A 17,853-nucleotide genomic window follows, 5' to 3' on the forward strand; every position below is an offset into this window, starting at 1 on the left:
TATCCTTAGTGATTGGACTATAAGTCTTCCATACTTATTATAGGGTGGATCCCTCACTAGTATGTTAAAGCTCTCCTCACATGGTGGATTGTTGGTTAAGGTTGAGTTTTCTCCCTTTGATAACAAAAGACCTTAAGGCTTTGACAAATCAATTCACCAACTTATTTTGAGATTTTTACCCCGAACTACGAGGTTTTGATCCTACCTTTGTGATGGTACGTAGGCAATGGGTTTATCCATTCAAACAAAATTGTAAATAAATTGTATAATCTTTTCTCATCTCCCCAATCATGTTTGCACAAATATTTTCACAAATACCAACCTGTAGCAGGGTATTCGTTACCATTAGAGATATTGACTAAATCTAAGGTAAATCATACAAGTTGAGTTGCCACCGCACTTCTATTTATCCAAAGGAATGGTTAGAAAGCGAACAAAAACCTAAATGTTTTATCGAATCAAAAACTAGTAAAAATGTCAGAGATCTGGGTAAGGGGGTTGGTTATGCAATGGGAAGGTATTAGGCACCCAAAACATCCTAGGTACTCCTAGGGAGCCCTTTTCATACTTGTTGTAAGGTTTGTATTTTGTGAAAATTTGTTTGTGCAAACATGATTGAAGAGATGAGAAGAGAATATACAAGTTTATTTACATTTGTGTTTGCATGGATGAACCCATTGCCTACGTACCATCTTAAAAAAAGATTAGGATCAAAACCTCGTAGTTCGGGGTAAAAATCTCAAAATGAGTTGGTGAATTGATTGGTCCAAAAGCCTTAAGGTCTTTTGTTATCCAAGGGAGAAAACTCAACCTAAAACCACAAATCCACCATGTGAGGATAGCTTCAACATGCTAGTGAGGGGTTAACTCTATAATAAGCATGGAAGACTTATTGTCCATCACTAAGGATATAGGTGAGCATTACATCTACCCCAAGGATAACTCAAACCTAATAGCTAAAGGTTATGAAAATTTTGATTAAGAAGGTGGCCATTGAAACCACAAAAAGACATTTTTGAATGGGTTGTATTAACCAATGAAAAGTATTTACAAAATGGTCAAAGTTGGCTTAGAAGTTCAATTCAAAATAAGTATTAAGAAAGGAAAGTTTGAAAATCAAAAGCATAAGGCTTAGGTTTCTAATGTTGAAAACAAGTGTTAAATGTTTGCACAAAATTTTTGGCTTGGGTTAGAGTGGAGAGAAGAAGAAGAATGGCTAAAGTCCTAAGCATACAAGAGGTAAGGGACAAGAAGCAAAACCACACATGGAGTTCCTCTCCGGAGATCATATTGATGATCCAAGTAGCTCCCATCCTTTGGAATAAGCAATCACATAAGCATAAACTCAAGCAATCAACAATTAAATGAATTCTTGGAAAGCTCCCTCTCTCTTAGAAGCTCATGGCAATGGTTCCTCAATTTGGCTCAATGTTGGAATCCCTAGCACAAAAACACACACATCAAAAGGTTCTATTTACAATCAAAGAATGGACAAGAGAGAGTTTAGAATATGGTCCTTTCAATGTTCATCTTCAAGCTTTAAGCATTCTAAAGGCATGAGGCCTAGTTGCTCTTTGACATTTGAGCACTCTAAACGCATGAGGCCTAGTTGCTCTTCAAACTCCATTAGCTTGGGTAAAGTACTAAAGTCTAAGTCCATTTTGTCCAATTCTTTGCATTTGGTTCACAACAAATAGACACACACAAGCACAAAAGATATATACACAATTATATGCTCAAGTGAGCAAAAGGCAAATTGCATTAACATAAACATGTGCTCAAGTGAGCAAAGGGAAAAAAGCAAATGAATAATATGTACAAGAATAATAAATTGCATAAATGTAAAGTGCAAAAAGTAAAGGTTAATGGTTAATGGTTAGTGTTAGTAGTTAGTGTGCCATAAGGCAAATTTAGCGCTATGTTAAGCAATCGTAATTGGACTTATGTAGAAGTCACAACTATCTGAGGCCGGTCAATAATAATGTAGGCAACAACACAAGTTAGAAGTCTTGATTAGTGAACCAAGTTCCAATAACTTGTCATGCCAAAAGAAAAAGAGAATTGATCTTGTATTGGTTTAAGTCGTTTGCATGGTTTAGGAAACAACCTATCCTTAATGCAAAGTCATTCACTTGATCAATTGATCAAGATGAATTAGATTTGAATCAAGGAAGATTAAGTCCCCCTAATCAACGCCAACTTATCAACCTTCAACTCATTGATCAAAAAGAAAAAAGAAGAAGAAGAAGATGAATAATGGAAAAGGAAATGGAAAGAATAAAGTGCATTAGATGAAATAACATGTACCTATCAACAAGTGTTGACCAATGACATTGAGGATCATGGTCAAACAATCAAAAACAGAAGTGAGATGAAGATTGGAAGTCAAGAAATGAACAAAATATTTTTGGCATTTTTAATATTTAAAAATAAACTTGAATTAAAATATTATAGAAAGGTCAAACTTCAAAATTACTTCAAATCAACCTTGAAAGGTCCAAGTGATTTATCCCAAGTTCAACAAGGTCAAACATGTTTGACAATTTTTTTTAGCATTTTTAAAAGTTAGAAACTATTTTTAATCAATTAAAAATGAATAAAAATAACCTAATTGAACTAAAATCTCAAATAAATCTCAAATCAATTAAAAAATTGATGAGAATATTTTTCATAGATCCATCATCATTCAAATAGGTTAGGAAAATATTTTTGTATTTTTTGAATATTGAAAACTATTTAAAATGAATTAAAAATAACCAGAAAAGAGAAAATTCATAAAAAATATCAAATGACAAAATAAAAAATATTAAAAATCATTTTTAGAAACTAGAATTTAACTGGAGAAGAATGCAATTGGTCCCATATTTTTTGGAATTAAAATGAAGAAGTTATGAATTTTTGAAAATAAAGGAAATAAAAGAAAAAAAATCAGAAATTAAAAAAAGAGAAAAAACCAGGAGTGTCTGATCAAGCCTCATTAATTGACGTGGCTGATCAAACGCTCCACATGCGCGCGCTCATGGTGGTCTCCAGTCAAACGCGTCACACAAGGCATTATTAAAAGTCATAAGATCCAAAGGCTGAGATACAAACTGGAGATGCCATCACACGGTCCACAATCCATCTGGCAAAGGGACGGTGGCCAGAGCCACCGTCTTCTCCGGTGAGCATGAAGATTCCGGCCAAAGTTGCAGGCAATAAAAACTTAACCAAATGAAGCGATCCTCATATCATTGGAAAGTTGGGGTGATGTACATCACCCCTGTACCATTGGTTTTCCTTCTAGATCTCCATGGGAAGAGAAATCAGAAGAGGAAAATAATGGAGTTCAAACTGAACTTGATGATTTTGCAAAATTAAAAGCACAATTCAAATGCCTCTAGTGAGAGTACTTCAGACAACACAATAGCCAGGCAAATGGATAAAATATTAATGAGTTTCGAAGAAAAAACCAGTTGATGGTCACCTTTGAATTGTGAAGATTTGAGCTACCTTCCTTGCTTCCTTTAGCCAAACAGAACTTCTATGGACTAGATGATGAAGGTCTAGGAACTTTAGATCTAAAGATTCAACGAAATTCAGTTGAATTTCAGATCTGAAAATTTTACGAAATGTGAACTAGTTCCTTTGGTAATGGCTATGGATTCCGTTGCGCAGCATATCAGGCGCCTTTAGGTTGAAGAATTATGAGGCATAACATGTCTATTTATAGCTGAATTGGAGGCAAGGCCAGGAAATACTCGTGTGCATGGCAAGTGGATATTGATCGGTCACCATTTCTATTAGATTTTAGTCTTGTTTTTGTTGATAAGTCGATCAATTCGGTAAAAATGTTATGGTATGTTTATGTTTTTTTTCGCATTGTTTTGTTTTTCGTTGATTAGTGTGTTAGTTGCAATGTTAGGTAGTAAAGTGAGTTGTTTTGGTGTTAGTATCTTTTTAATTTGAGTTCTCTATGCGTGATGCTTGTTTTCGGTAGTCTTGTGTATGTGCAGCTTGAGCAAAGAGGCAACGGACGTGCCAAAGGAGAGAAGACATAAAAAAGGACTGGAAAATACAAAAGCATGAAGACCCGCACGGCCTGTGCAGCAGCACACGGCCCGTGCAGGATGGATGCTCCCCTCCCATACAAAAAACAGGGAGTTTGCACGGCCAGCCGTGCAGGTTGGCACGGCCCGTGCAATAAGGTCTGAAGCAGTAGGGAGTTTTACTCTCTACCAGCTCGTAGCATCACCGCATGGGAAGAGATGGAGAAAGCGTTCTTGCAAGAATACTTTCCCGCATCTGTCGCATTGAGGAAGAGATACGAGATCCTGAATTTTAAGCAAAAGGAGGGTGAGTCACTAGGAGATGCTTACAAAAGATTCAAACGGATCTTAGTGGCTTGTCCTACTCATAACATGGACGAAACAGAACAAATGCAAATGTTTGTTAATGGTTTGCGAATTCAGACAAGACAAATTCTCGACTCAGCAGCTGGTGGCTCAGCTAACTTTTCAACAGCCACTGGCATGAAGAAGATAATTGAGGCTATTGCTTCAAATGAGCATCTGGATTTGTATGATAGGGTCTCGAGCAAAACTGCACTGATTGATTTGAAGCTTGAGACAAATAAGCAGGTAAAAATTGAAGACGCTGTAGCTGCAGAAGTGGAAAAAAGGCTAAAAGCATTGAATATAAATGCTCAGAAGGTGGCTCAGGTGCAACAAACACCAAATGATGCTTGTGAAATATGTAATGGACCCCATAACACGGTTCATTGTTTTGCAACACCTCAACAGATAGAAGAGATCAAATTTTTGAAGCAAAACAATCCCTACTCCAACACTTATAATCCGGGGTGGAAGAACCATCCAAACTTTGCACGGAGAGATCAGAAAGGGAACGTGCAGCAGCAAGGCCAGAGCCAGTATCCTAATCAATATCAGCAACAACAACAACATGTTCCAAAGAAAGCAGATTGGGAAATAGCCATTGAGAAGATGGCAGCTCACAACATTCAGTTTCAAGATGAGACAAGGAATAATCATAAGAATACGACAACTTCTATCAAAAATCTGGATGTCCAAATGGGTCAAATTGCACAACAATTGGCAAATGCGCAAGCACCGGGTGGTCTACCCAGTTCTACTGTAATCAACCCCAGAGACAATCAAGGTGTTAAGGCCGTTGTAACAAGGAGAGGAAAAGCTATTGAAGAAGCTGAGAAAGAGGTAGTTGAGGAAGAATTATTAGAAGTGGAGTTGGAGATTTGTGAAAATAAGAAAAAGAATGAAGAGGTAACAACACCGGTGGTGGAGAAAGAAAAATCGAAGGATCCAATACCCAAGGTTATTCTCCCCTATCCTGCTAGAGCAAAGAAGAAAGATGCTAATGAGAAGAACTTTGAAATTTTTTTAGAATTGTTCAGAAAGTTAGAAATCAACATCCCATTTTCTGAAGCTTTAGAACAAATGCCGATCTATGCTAAGTTCATGAAAGACATTATCTCAAAGAAGCGGTCCATTGAAACTGAACCAGTTATCCTGACCGAGAGGTGTAGTGCTATTTTACAAGGTCTAAAAATTCCATTGAAAAAGAAAGACAAAGGTGCAATGACTATTCCTTGTGCAATAGGGGATAGAACATTTAATAAGGCACTCATCGACCTTGGTGCAGGAGTGAGTCTCATGCCTCTCTCAATCTACAAGAAGTTGGGTATCAATTCAGTCAAAGATACGAGAATGACATTGCAGTTCGCGGATAATTCCATGAAAAAACCGCATGGGATTGCAACTGACGTTCTGGTTAGAATTGATAAGTTTGTTTTTCCTGTGGATTTTGTTGTACTAGACATGCCTGAAGATGAAGAGATTCCTATAATTCTGGGAAGACCTTTCCTAGAAACAGGACGGGTGATGATAGATATGGAAGAAGGTACTATGACACTCAAAGTTTATGATGAAGTGCTGAAAATCAATGTTAGAGAATCTATGAAATTCAAAGAAGACGTAGGTACAAGTAAGAATGTTGAGGTGTTAGATACAGTGTTCATCAAAGCAGTGAGTTGTAATGTGCCAGAATTACCTCTTGAGAGAGTGTTGAGTTTGTCCATTTGTGAAAAAGAAGAAGGGATGGATGAAAAAGAGTTGGAAGTGTTGGATATGATGGAAGTGCAACCTCAATGGCCAAGATCTAAACCACACCGGTGGGAAGACTTGAGAGAATCACCAGCATCAAAAAAGAGTAAAGAAGTGAAGAAAAAGAAAGAGTTAAAGCAGCTACCTGACAATTTGAAATACATTTTTCTTGATTCAGAGGAGAAGTGTCCAGCTATTATCAACTCATCTCTAAAAGAAGTCCAAGAAGAAAAATTGATACAGGTTCTAAAAAGGTACAAGGGTGCAATTGGATGGTCGATTGAGGACTTGAAGGGTATTAGTCCTACTATTTGCATGCACAAAATCTTAATGGAGGATGATCAGAAACCGGTTGTACAACCTCAGCGGAGACTTAACGCAGCCATGAAGGAAGTTGTTTGTGAAGAAGTTCTCAAACTCCTAGATGCAGGATTGATCTACCCAATTTCTGATAGCGCTTGGGTGAGTCCCGTTCATGTGGTACCAAAGAAAGGTGGAACTACTGTGATAAAAAATGAGAAGGATGAGTTAATCCCAACAAGAACAGTTACTGGGTGGAGAGTGTGCATAAATTACAGAAGATTGAACACAGCTACTAGAAAGGATCACTTTCCTTTACCTTTCATTGATCAGATGTTGGAAAGGTTGGCCGGACATGATTATTATTGCTTCTTAGATGGATACTCTGGATACAACCAAATTGCTGTAGCACCTGAAGATCAAGAGAAGACGACATTCACATGCCCTTATGGTATTTTTTCTTATAGGAGAATGCCCTTTGGATTGTGTAATGCACCAACTACCTTTCAACGGTGTATGACATCTATTTTTGCTGACATGCTTGAGAAGAACATGGAAGTGTTTATGGATGATTTCTCTGTGTTCGGGCCGTCATTTGAGGAGTGTCTGATAAATCTGTCTTTGGTCCTAGAAAGATGTCAACAAACCAATTTAATCTTAAATTGGGAGAAGTGTGTCACTTCATGGTTAGAGAAGGGATAGTGTTAGGTCACAAAATTTCACACCGAGGAATAGAAGTGGATAAAGCCAAAGTGGAGGTTATTGCCAATTTACCTCCACCAGTGAATGAGAAGGGAATAAGGAGTTTCTTAGGACATGCTGGATTTTACCGCAGGTTCATAAGAGATTTCTCCAAGATTGCGAAGCCGTTAACTAGTTTGTTGGTGAAGGACACTCCTTTTATCTTTGATGAAAAGTGTGGGGAAGCCTTCACAACCCTGAAAAACAAGTTGGTGACGGCCCCTGTTGTTATTTCTCCTGATTGGTCTCTACCATTTGAGATCATGTGTGATGCAAGTGATATAGCTGTTGGAGCGGTGCTGGGACAGAGAAGAGAAAAACTCCTGCATGTAATTTACTATGCAAGCCATGTCCTGAACCCCGCTCAGATGAACTATGCAACTACAGAGAAAGAACTCTTGGCAGTTGTATATGCCTTCGACAAGTTCAGGTCATATTTATTAGGGACGAAGGTAATTGTTTATACTGACCATGCTGCTTTGAAATATCTTTTATCTAAACAGGAGTCAAAGCCAAGGTTGTTGCGATGGATATTGCTGTTACAAGAATTTGATCTTGAAATTCGGGATAAAAAGGGATGTGAAAACACCGTAGCTGATCATCTATCCCGAATGTCACCGTTAACAGAAACAGAGGAAACACACCCCATCAAGGATGAGTTTGTTGATGAACGAATCCTCGCTGTGATGAGAATTCCGTGGTTTGCCGATTATGCAAACTATTTGGTAGGTAATGTTATTCCTGATGATTTTGATTATAACAAAAAGAAAAAGTTTTTGCATGACTGCAGGTTTTACCTATGGGACGAACCATTCCTATACAAGAGAGGTGTAGACGGATTAGTTCGGAGGTGTGTCCCGGAAGAAGAACAAAGTGATATCCTAAAAGCTTGCCACAGTTCGGAGTATGGTGGACATTTCAGTGGAGATAGGACTGCAGCAAAAGTCCTTCAGTCTGGATTGTATTGGCCAACTTTATTCAAGGATGCGCAGAGAGTAGTGAAAGAGTGTGATAGGTGTCAGAGAACAGGAAACATCTCTAGGAGGAATCAGATGCCTCAAAAGGGAATGCTGGAAGTTGAACTATTTGATGTGTGGGGGATAGACTTTATGGGTCCTTTCCCACCATCATTCGGGAAGAATTACATCCTGGTGGCTGTGGACTACGTGTCCAAATGGGTTGAAGCAGTGGCATTGCCCACGAACGATGCTAAGGTAGTGGTAGCATTTTTAAAGAACAACATCTTCTCAAGGTTTGGAGTGCCTAGAGCATTGATTAGCGACGAAGGCACCCATTTCTAGAATAAGCTGATGGAGAATTTGTTGAAAAAGTACAATGTGAAGCACAAAATCGCCACCCCATACCACCCCCAGACAAGTGGACAAGTGGAAGTGTCGAATAGGCAAATCAAACAGATCCTTGAGAAAACTGTCAGTTCCTCCAGAAAGGATTGGTCAATTAAGCTGAATGACGCACTATGGGCATACATAACAGCTTTTAAAACTCCAATAGGTATGTCCCCTTATCAGTTAGTTTATGGTAAGTCTTGTCATCTCCTGCTTGAATTAGAGCATAGGGCATTCTGGGCCTCCAAATTCCTCAATTATGATCTTTTCAAAGCCGGTGAATCCAGAATTCTTCAACTCCACGAGCTAGAAGAGTTCAGGAATCAAGCTTATGAGAATGCCAAAATTTATAAAGAAACAACAAAGAAATGGCATGATCAAAAGATTCAAAAAAAGGAATTTTGGTAAGGGCAATTGGTTTTGCTGTTTAATTCCAGGTTGAAGCTGTTTCCTGGAAAGCTGAAGTCTCGATGGTCTGGACCGTTCATTGTACACAAAGTCTTCCCACATGGAGCCATCGAAGTTAAAAATCAATCAAATGGAGACATCTTCAAAGTCAATGGTCAGAGGTTGAAACCTTACTATGAAGGTGATGTTACCGGGATTGTGGATCTCATTCGTCTCACTTGAGAAGTTTGATTCCCATCGAGCCATGCGACGTTAACTGAAGCGCTTTGTGGGAGGCAACCCACACATTTTAATTTTGCATTTTTCTTTTGTTTCTATATTATAGTACTTTGTGTTTTGTTATCTTGTTTCTTTTTTGGTGTCTGCTGTTTTCAATTTCAGGTTGGAGTGGAGAAGCATTGAGAATTAAGAAAACGGAAAAATTTTCAAAAATTTCAGACTGGCACGGCCCGTGCAGTGGGACACGGCCCGTGCAGAATTCCAGAATTCTGCCGATACAAAAAGCCGTGGCTTTGCACGGCCGGCCGTGCAAGTTGGCACGGCCCGTGCAGACCCCAGAATTTTTGAAAATTTTTTATTTCAAAATCCGGTGGGATGTGGACCCCACACGGATTATATCACTTCCCACTTTCTCTTTCACTCATAACTCTCACTTTGCAGCAACCCTAACCCCCTTTCTCTCTCAAAACACAAAAACCTCCATTATTATCCAACTTCTAACCTCAATTTGCCCATCACAAAACCCTCCATTCACAAACTCCCTTCACAAAAGTTGTTCCCCTCATCATTCTCTATGCAGCCACCGGTTTATTTTTTTTCAAATTTTCGTTTTTGTTTCTAACATTTTTTGTAGGTGACGAAAATGCCCCCAAAGAGAGCAAATAAAGGAAAAGCGGTGGCAGAGCCATCTCGGCCTCGACAGCAAGCACGACGAGAACCCAATGCCCATGGGATTGTGTTTGAGGCAGAAGAACACGTTAAGAGGTATAGGGTACTTTGTAAACGTACATTGTTGCCCACCAGGTATGTCTGTGATCAAACTATGCTTGCTATGGGAATTTTTGATGATGTTGTCCAATTGTATAACACGGGAGGAATTCTGAATTTTATGTTTAATGAAGTGCCGACATACGAGCGCTTAACCTTAGAATTTCTAAGCACCGTGGATTTCAATTTGGAGAGACAATGGAACGGGTCCTCCACAGAGTATTTTGGTACCATGACATTTCGCCTATACAATGAAGATTATTCTTTATCTTTGATTGAACTTGGGCAATGTTTAAAACTTCCATTAGTCGGACATGGCATGGTACCCTCTGATTTTGAAAGACATGTATTTTTGGGCTGCTATCACCGGTTTACCTGTTTATGACCCACGTAGTGCTAAAGCATCCTGGATACAAAATCCTTGTTTCCGTTATGCGCATAAGGGCTTAGCTTACACTATGTTTGGTAGAGGTGATAGTACGAGGGTAGTTACAAAAAGAAAATTATATTTATTGCATGCTATGATCTATGATGTTCCTGTTAATGTTGCAGCATTTGTCGCAGATCATTTGACGGCCATGGGTAAGGCTACTAAAGGTGCTATCTCTGTTGGGGGTTTAATTACTCAAAATGCTGATCATTGCGGTTGCCGAATCGCTATGGATGGAGAAGAACCCCTTAAGTCTTTGAGCAAAGTGGATTTGAAGGCATTATGCCAACAACTGATGTTGCAAATAAGCCCCCATGGTTATGCATTGCTCAGTCGAAATAGAACTCTCTTACAATTACCTAATCCTAACCGCACTGCTATTTCTAATGATGAGAACTGGTTGTATGTTGCTGTCAACCCCGATGAGGGGGATGATGAGGATATTGTTGCAGGTCAGGAGGGAGATGCAAAGGCACCTGCTCAGGAGCGTATGGCTCCTCAACCGAGAGGACCTCGTCAGCACGGTGAAGGATCCTCTGCTGCCGGACAAATGCGGATGGATCAGTTTGAGGCAGAACAAGCTCGACAAGGAACAGAGCTATTTCGTCAGGGGACACAGATTGATAACATGGTGGTGGAGCAGCTCCGACAGGGGGTTGCTATTGGTGATATTCAGCGCATGATGCAGCAGTTAATGCTGCAATTCCCACCGCCTCAGTAGTAAGTCCTTTCTGCACTTAAGCTGAAACATTTGGGACAATGTTCAGTTTAGGTGTGGGAGGGGTCCTTTCATTGTTTGTTGTTTTGTTGTTTTATTTTATTATTGTGTTTTGTTTTGTTATGTTTTTGCGTCTACCGTAATTGTTACAGGCTTGAGTGACAGAGACTGGAAACTAACAGATCGATAGTTAGTGGATGAGAATACAACCTCAATTTGTCTCCCAAGGCACCCTGGAAGTGGTACCACCAATTGAAAGTTGGACGCTGCTGTCGATACTTGACTGGGCTGGTGGATGGTGTACCTGATACGGGAAGGAGCTGCATGACACTCAGAGTGTTTTGGAACCTGTAAGCTTACCCCACATGGTGAGATCACAAAAAGCCAAATTCATCAGATAAGCATCATGAGAGTTCGTCAGGTATGACTCTATCCCTCTGAATTTGCGTCCGTTCTATAGACACGACTTGACTGGAGGACACACACTGAGGCACTTGTTTGTTTAAAACCCCTGAGCCTTTTAGCCATCCATTTTCATTAATTTTATCCTTGGCTAACCCTGTTGAGCCTGTATCCATTTGTTTGTTTTCAACCACATGTATAAACCATTGGCCAAACACTCCTTACCCTTGTTTAGTACGAATGTGGTGTTTCTTGAAAGTGTGCAATAATTCAAGTTTGGGGTGATACGTGTAAAAGAAAGGAGAAGAAAGAAAGAAAAAAATGAAAAATGAAAAAAAAAAATATAGTCTAAGATACCCGAGTGATCTAAGACTGGAAAAAAAAAAGACAACACTTGCATTGTTCTAAAGAGAAACACAAGAATTGAGTGAATAAAAAGTTTGAGAAATCACCCCGAGATCACTAAGTGAGCACAAACACGAGAAGCATGACATGAGTACCGAACCAAATAAACCACTAGCTGTCCATTTCCTTGTGCATCCCACCTGTCCTAAGCCCAGTTACAACCCGAAAGTCCTCATAAAGTGTGTGTATTCTGTCAATGTTATGAAAGTAGAATTGATTCAAATTCAAGAGTCGATATTGCATATCATGATTGTATGAGCGAAACACTTTTAACCAAGAGAGAATGTGTGAGAAGTGAGAAAAGCTTGCAGGTACTGAGATACTTTGATGTGGAAATGCAGCAAGAGTCTGGTTAGTGTCATCAGAAACCAAATCAAGAAGGTAGGAACAGTGGCGAATAACATTGGTGGTTGTGGAAAGAATGAATTCAGGGTGACCTTTGCATATGTCGCTTGCATCACTTGAGGACAAGCAATGAGATAAGTTTGGGGTTGTGATCGGTCACCATTTCTATTAGATTTTAGTCTTGTTTTTGTTGATAAGTCGATCAATTCGGTAACAATGTTATGGTATGTTTATGTTTTTTTTTCGCATTGTTTTGTTTTTCGTTGATTAGTGTGTTAGTTGCAATGTTAGGTAGTAAAGTGAGTTGTTTTGGTGTTAGTATCTTTTTAATTTGAGTTCTCTATGCGTGATGCTTGTTTTCGGTAGTCTTGTGTATGTGCAGCTTGAGCAAAGAGGCAACGGACGTGCCAAAGGAGAGAAGACATAAAAAAGGACTGGAAAATACAAAAAGCATGAATACCCGCACGGCCTGTGCAGCAGCACACGACCCGTGCAGGATGGATGCTCCCCTCCCATACAAAAAACAGGGAGTTTGCACGGCCGGCCGTGCAGGTTGGCACGGCCCGTGCAATAAGGTCTGAAGCAGAATTATTTTTGAAGAAAATCTGGGAGCTGCACGGCCTGTGCAGGATTGGCACGGTACGTGCAGAGTGCGCGAACAGAATTCCATATTTTATGTTTTCTTATGCTTTTTGGATCCGGAGGGGCATTGTTGGTATTTTGGTTTGGGGATTTTACCTAGACTATTTAAACTGAGGAAAGAGAAGGAGAAAAGGACTTTTTGCAAAATTGGGAAAGAAGATTACACTGAAGAAGATTGAAGAAACAAGAGAATTCACGACGGGGAGATTCAAGGTGACCAACCATTGAAGATCATCGTTTGAAAACTCATTGTAATGTCTAATTTCTTGAACATGTCTATTTTCTACAATATGAGAGGCTAAATCCTCCAATGTTAGGGAGGTGTCAATGATGTGTTAGGGTTTAAGAATATTGATCTCTTTGTTTTGAATTCAACGTTTGAATATTTTTGCATCAATTTTATCATTTAATCATTTGTTTGCTTATGCCATTGGGAACATAGGGATGAGTTTATTTAACGTAAAAAGCTGGAAAGTAACGTTAAAGGCTTGGTGAATGATAATATTGTGAAGATCTCACTTAGGTATAAGGTTTCTTCACAATAACTAGAATAGTTCTTGATAACTAATTGCTTAATCTTCACACTAATTTGAACGGAAGTAAAGATTAGGGTAGAGATTAAAGTCTTTTTCACTAAGGAATTAGGGAAAAGTAAACTTGAGAATCAGTGATGGATGCATATCAACCTGTTGAATTTATCTAAAGAAATCACTTACCCTACACATTATACACCAATCCCTAACATTTGTTTAATTCATAGAAATTCAATTTTAAATTCTAAATTCGTTCTTGTGCACAAGTTATTCTAAACAAATTCAACTAAATACTTTTATTCAACTGATAATCGTCACTATTTCGTATTTCTAACGCAATCCTTGTGATTCGATACTTGTGGGATAAATTCCATTAAAACTACATAGGTAACATAGTACACTTGCTATTTTCTCGATCAGATATTCTTTGCATGGGCTTGCATGATCATGTAGAAGGCCCAAATTCAATTGCATTTGCATGCTGATGACCAAACAACTTGAAATGGACGTGCAGATGGCAATGCAATGGCTTGTGCAATGAGTTTCAAACAAGTTTCCATAATTGCACCAAAATCTTCCCCTCTTCGAAAGTGCCACTTAGAAAATCCAAAAATAAGCATATGGGTAATGGTTGGAAAGGTATTTACATAAGGAACAAATGTTATGTTGGACCAAAACTCATTTGGAGTGTGGAAATTTATGAAAACAGGCCATGAAGTTCATAGTGCAAAACATGCCTTTGAGAATATTGTCAAATTGAACCAACTTCACGCCCTTCTGTTTTGATGATGCAAGCCTTAAATGGAAAAACCTCCAACATCAAAGTTGTAGATATTTTCAAGAGAATCAAGATGGACTTAAATTGTGCATCATTTGGATTTTTTATGAAGAAGTTATTGGCACTTGAAGTTGGACTTTTTTGCCTTTCGATGCATTTGGTCCAAAGTGACCTATAATGTTTTGCATTATCACATGTATTTACTTTGAGATTATAAAATTGTTTTAAACATAACATTTGAAGTAGACATCTTAATATTTCCAATTCATTTGATTCCACCTCAAAATCATAAAAAATGAATGAGTTACGTCCTTGGGAAGTTGACCCAAAATTAGGGTTTCAGTCAAAATGACCTATAATGTCTTGGAATAGGAGATGACCTTCCAAGCTTTAAATCAATTTTTGATGAACATTAAAGTTGTTCATATTGTCCTTAAGAACATTTTTGCTTTTGGGATGATCTCCATTTGACCAACACATAAGAAGTCAGGTCTCAGTGCATTTCAAAATAGTCAGATGAATTGACTGATCAACTTTTCAAGTCCACAACTCATATCTTGATGAATTGATGATTTAGGACACAAGTTCAAATATGCATGAAATTATGAATTAAAGAACTTCCCTTGATTGTATTTGACCATGGGCTGAGGTTGCTTCCTGAGCAAGGCATTGTGGGTGATCAGCTGAATTAGGGTTTCCTTGGGAAAAAACCTTAAACCCTTTGACTTGAGTTGATCAAAATGATGAATTGAGATACTTGGGAGGCATATTTTATGTATGAGAGCTTGGGGAACCATTTCCATGCTTGCCTTCATCTTCTCTTGAACATATCTTTGCACAAAGGATCTCCTAGAAGCTCTTGACCTTGTGATTGCTCAAGCTACAAACAAAAGATGTTAGTGACATATTTTTGTGCTTTTGGTTAGTGAATAAAGACGGGAAAAGCAATAATATACAACTCAAGCATGTTTGTTAATCTTAAACCACTCACAATAAGTCCCACCCAAAGGCAAAGGGAACCAAGATGCTCAATGATCCTTGAGGCTTTGCAAATGAAATGTTATGATGCCATGAGGGATCTTAGGGCGAAAATTAGGGTCTTACAAATGCCCCTATTTAAGGTCATTCTAGCCGGAGAAGTGAAGGTTAAAATCTTCGTCTCGACGGGGTAGAATGGGCTTAAATAATAACAGAGAGACAAATTTTTGGTCCCTAAGAGACCTCATGATGCAAACGTATGTATGCAAAAGGTAATACTCTGTGGAGAAGCTGATAATCCATATGAGTAATTTACTCCATGGTACAGAGACTCTGGGGACTCTTATGGGGATAAGAAAAGAAATAAAATGCGTGAGCAGGTCACGACTTGAAACTTGGGGAGCAGAAATCGATGGAAAGACCCGAGCTGACTCGAAGATGCGTGTATTCGGGAATATGCCAATACAACAAAAGAAAATTATCCACTTCGGATACTTTGGATGAAAATCCGGACTCAGGTATTACCGGTTACTGGGTAATAAGCTCAACGAGACATGTGATATGAACACCGGTATAAGGGTGAGAGGACAACATGCTCGGGAAGAATGAATATCTAAGACCGGTATAAGGGTGAGAGATATCAAACATCCGAAATCATCTGAGGAAGACCTAAAAAGGTATACTTCAGCTCAGGAAAATCTGACTCCACAGGGGGACAAAAGTCATAATAGGGAGCAGGGAGGAAGGAACACTAGGGATACCGGTTACCGGGCATATAATAGGTGACCAACCAAAGCGTGAATTGGGGAATATTCCCAAGACACTCATCATCCAAAAGAGGGCTAAAAGCAAAACTCGATTATAGGATGGACATTCGACTCCGCAAAAGGGAATACAAATCTTACTCGACTGGGGAAAAACAAAAGGCTTCGACCAAAGAGTGTATGAGATATGTCATCTATTACCGTCAGAACATAGATAACATACTCGCACGGAAGATTATCCACAACCGGCTACTGGGTTAATAAAGGATAAATCGACCGAACCGAGAGGTCATCAGGATACCAAGAACCAAGTATATAATGATGACCACTCCAGGGGAGAAACAATCATTATCAACAAGGGTAAATGAGAAATGACTTGCCGGGGATAAATTGCTTTATTAGAGCAATTATCCAAGAGATATATCACCGGGTGTGAAGGAGTTATCAATACCGAATACTGGATAATGATAACCGTCAAGGAGGGGATTACATCTACCGGATACTGGGTAGAAAACCACGGACAAGTAACCGTCATCGATTAGGATGAACGAAAGGTTAACTCTGCAAGGGGATAAAAATAGGATTTACAACTACCGGTATAAGGGTAGAAGACCACAAAAATAGGACTTATAACCACCGGTATTAGGGTAGAAGGCCACAGACTCCGCCGGGGATAAGATGAATAATTACTGGTTACTGAGCAATCATTCATTTACACCACAGAGGAGTGCAAGAAGCAGCCAAAAGAGGCCAATCTAGGGTCAAACTAGATAGGTGCGTTGAAACAAAACTTGTCCCTATGAGGATATAACTCAATGAGGAACTCCATCCCAATATATGTGTTGGGAGGAAACAGAAGCAACCATCATCCACGAGGGTATAACTCAGTGGGGAATATGGAAGGAAAGATGAACACTTTCTGCTTATGGGCTGACCCTATATGGGGAGATCAGGCACCGACATCTGCTTGGGGAAATGTATTACCATCTAGCAGGGGATAACAAACAAAGATATATGGCAAAGAATAATCATGAATATTTGAATGTTATCATTATGCATATATGCATGGTTTATGTATGATGAATGCTGACAAACAGACATTTCTAACACAAACAGGTCCAAGGAATAAGTACACAAACATCCGGTACTACATCTCGAGAGAGAAAGCCAGGACCAAAGAGATCTCTGCAGGGGAATGAGCATCCATCATTCCAACTGGGGCGAAGTCGTTACACAAATGAGCTCCAACGTAGAAGCAACTCTACTGGGGAAGTTATCCAAGAGGAGGATGGAACTCTGTGGGGAACAACCGCCAAAATCAGAAGTTTTCAAGGGTCATCAAATACTGAGATCACATCTGCTGAGGAAGGAGAGATGAATAATCTTATCCAACACTCTGCTTGGGAGAAAAACCATAAAAGGCTTCTGGAGGAAGAGGGCATGAGCAGGCCAGGAATATGAACAAACGCCCTACCCTGTCGAGAATCTTACCATCCTTGGGAGAGCACTGCAGGCATTTCCAGTTTCCCTATGTCATTGTAAATATTCACCTATTATGAATGATTTGATTAAAACAATGATATTTTTTTCAATTAAAACATGCAAAACATTTGTTGAAATAGAAACAAATAAGAATGCAAATAATCGGATAAAGGCTCAAATTTATTTGATGGAATGGTAGTCTGTAGATGGCAAGACTCCATAAATCTTGACAAATTTGAGATTGGTGATATATATTGGAAAAGGGCTACATTGAACATAATGACCATTTCTCCACCAATTCTGAATCCGATGTATTTGAAGCTTTGGTTGATGATGAATGAGCAAGAATCTTTGACGGATGACGGTTGTAGAACAAAGTCTTGTCAGGATACAGTTACTTGTCAAATCCCTATTATTTTGGCCTAAATTTCCCCAGGATGAGGTACCCAATCTAGCAGGATAAATGTATTCATTT

Source organism: Lathyrus oleraceus, chromosome 7 (assembly GCF_024323335.1).
Source record: "Lathyrus oleraceus cultivar Zhongwan6 chromosome 7, CAAS_Psat_ZW6_1.0, whole genome shotgun sequence".
Taxonomy (NCBI): Eukaryota; Viridiplantae; Streptophyta; class Magnoliopsida; order Fabales; family Fabaceae; genus Lathyrus; species Lathyrus oleraceus.